This window comes from Mizuhopecten yessoensis, unplaced genomic scaffold (assembly GCF_002113885.1).
Source record: "Mizuhopecten yessoensis strain PY_sf001 unplaced genomic scaffold, ASM211388v2 scaffold4823, whole genome shotgun sequence".
NCBI classification, from domain to species: domain Eukaryota; kingdom Metazoa; phylum Mollusca; class Bivalvia; order Pectinida; family Pectinidae; genus Mizuhopecten; species Mizuhopecten yessoensis.
This window is the reverse complement of record NW_018405739.1, coordinates 384,221-387,210: the sequence shown is the minus strand read 5'-3', so window position 1 is coordinate 387,210 and position 2,990 is coordinate 384,221. Positions and strand designations below refer to the sequence as shown.

Genomic DNA, 2,990 nt, shown 5'->3' with positions numbered 1-2,990 from the left:
CGCTTGACAATGCTCGAGCGCAAGACTTATTATCCCGAGCGCTTGAGATAATAAGTCGTCTGCTCGAGAATTTATATTGTGGGATCGAGACAATATGTCGAGCGCTCGAGATAATTAATATAGGAAACAATATTGTGTATGCCAAAGTCAACAAAAGGTTTTTTTATAACAAAGTATACATATATATAAATAAGATTGAAATCGAGAGCGTTGATATACGTTACGTGAACCACATACCTGGGTTCATTTTGTTTTCATAGACAATTCTAAAAGACTAACTCATGTCATATCATTTAAAAAAATAAAAAATAATAAGAAGATTATTTTAAACTTCAATGAAGATTCGTCATATGAAACACCATTTAATGGAAAAAGAGATGCATACAGACTAATTAATTCTTACTTTGATCTGTTACTCAACGCTTCCTCGATGGTTTGTGGTAGTTGTCTCCCTGTGGTTTCCGGTAGAAACAAAGCAATGCATCCTGCAACCGCAGCCATACTTCCGAAAAGCAACATCGGCAAAGGACCCCAGACGTGTTGCTACTCCAGTATTTGTGGGGCCAGCATACCCCCGATACGAGCACACATGGAGGATACGCCCATACCGGCATTTCTATGGGAAACGTGTAATTAGAAACTGTGTTCATTTACATTCACACGAAACAGGTTTTTCAACTTATATCAATCTCTTTAGTTGGCCTGAATGGATGAAGTGTTATGATCAGGGAGTACATCGCGATACACTGAGAGAAACGCACGTGGTCGGGCTGATGAACCAATACCTTTTCACGTGCGATCAGGAAATTGAACCCAGGCTTGCTTTCAGTAAAGCGCTTTCTCTCACCACTGCACAACCCGACCACCCTAAATATTTATGATATCATATATACATACATCAAATTAACTGAGATATCTCTAATATCTATCTTTACAAAGACAATGCAGTACAAAAATTCAATATATGATAAATAGTATATCATATTAGAGAAACAAAGTTGTTAGTACAGTTCCTATAAAGAAATAATTCCTACCTGACCACTGTAGGGAACACCTCGGCTGACATCAAATAAATGATACCATATGATATAGATATTCCAAATTTCCCTATCAAGGTAAAGGCGACTTTGGCCGTTACCAAATTTGTAGAAGAATGAAATATATAAATGACACAACGGTAATCGAACAATACAATTATGTCATTGAAATAAGACCCGACTATATAAGATTTTGTTATGGTACATGCAACAGGGAGATGGTCAGTAACGTAAATGATTAGGACTGTTTACCGACAGTTTACAAGATACAAGAAACTTTCTTTAACGTCGCATACAGGTAAACAAGGAACATTAGCTCTTGAGAGCTATTATTGAGACAAACATATGTAAAAATAACAATAACATATTATATTACAAGTAAAGGGAGATAATCACATATATTAATAATAAAACAGTTATAATCATCACATGATTGGGAGTCCCCCACCTACAAAGGCCCCCGGGATATATATATAAAAATGGTGTTAATATATGAAAAGCATTAAATGTGATCACAGATAAGTAGTATTCAAAATAGGTAAATAAAAGACATAGTAAATAGTGAATGAATAGTGAATGAATACTTGTATATCACGCAAGAATTACTTAGGACTTAGGATTAAAACACTATGAAGTGGAATATATATACAATGCTAATATAGCAAAGAATAAAAATTGACAGAATATACACTAAAATATAACGACAACAACCTTATCGAAATTCCTATTGACAACTATCGAAATATACACTGAAAGTGTATCGAAAGTTATACAGACTAAACAAATAGGTTTTATTATGATGCCTTTTAAGAGTATTTGTTGACTTTTAATTCTGAAATAAGGTAGTGATGTATATTGAACATCAATTAATCAAACACATTTACGAGTTGTTATAGATTATTACAACCAAATTTAAGTTTGTAAGCCAGAATTTATTCAATAGATTTTTCTTTTCTTTTAATTTGCATCTTATTAAAAGCTTTGGTCATTAAAAGACGAGCCATGCCATTTCTTGATAGTAACACCCATGCTTCTCCTATCTATAGTGATAACATATTGAAGCTAATTTTATGTCAAGGGCTTGATTGGAACATCATGGTTTCCGTGATAGAGGTCGATTTTTGTAGACAAAATTATAACAAAAGGTTTCGAGAGATGCCGGTTCATGAAGACTGTGGAGGAGTTTCCGTTGTCTGGCTTTCAATTTAGAGACGTGCTATTCCCAATGATATTCCTTGTATACTTTTAATGTTAATCTTTCCTTTGACCATATTTTGTCCAGTTTTATGGATTTTGTATTCAATCGACGGCTTTTTCGACACAGTATTCCCTAGTATTATTGATTGTCGTGTTAAACGCATCTTAATAACAGAAGAAAACTTACCATTTGGTATAATACCGGAAATGACACATGCTATGCCACTCATTGTCATTGCGCCCATTAGGGGCAGTCGACGCCCCAGTCTATTAAGGAACATGATGCAAAGTACATTGCCGGGGATCTCCACAGCCCCTGCGATACTGAAGTTAACATAGGGGTTCCCTCCAAAAGATCGGATGTTCAGCGACAAACCGTAATACAAAAAAGAATTGACGAACCTGTTCAAGAATAGATGAAGGATATTCATTAAGGATTGAATGTTTGTTTTAACAAGAGATTATGTCAACACTGAATATGATAAACATATATATATACTTTATTTATATTTATTCTATATTTACTTACTTCACATGGACATTTAATCCTTTTTTATTATTTATACTAGTATATGTAGAAAAGATGTTGATTTTGTTCAATCTTAAAATCATTTCCAGTTTTTAGTTGTTCCAATTCTTTTAAATTTTCATATCAACTTAAAATTAGCAAAATAATTGTCTATCATACAACTAATTTAAATTCTGTGGAAGGTACTCCCCTCAAGGAAGACAGAGAGAGAGAGAGAGAGAGAGAGA

General features: G+C 33.9%; 1 pseudogene; it reads right to left on the bottom strand.

Annotated features, from left to right (window-relative positions):
- Positions 1 to 399: 399 nt before the first annotated feature.
- The window catches only part of LOC110449841, a 6,499-nt pseudogene continuing 3,908 nt past the window's right edge, over positions 400 to 2,990 (bottom strand).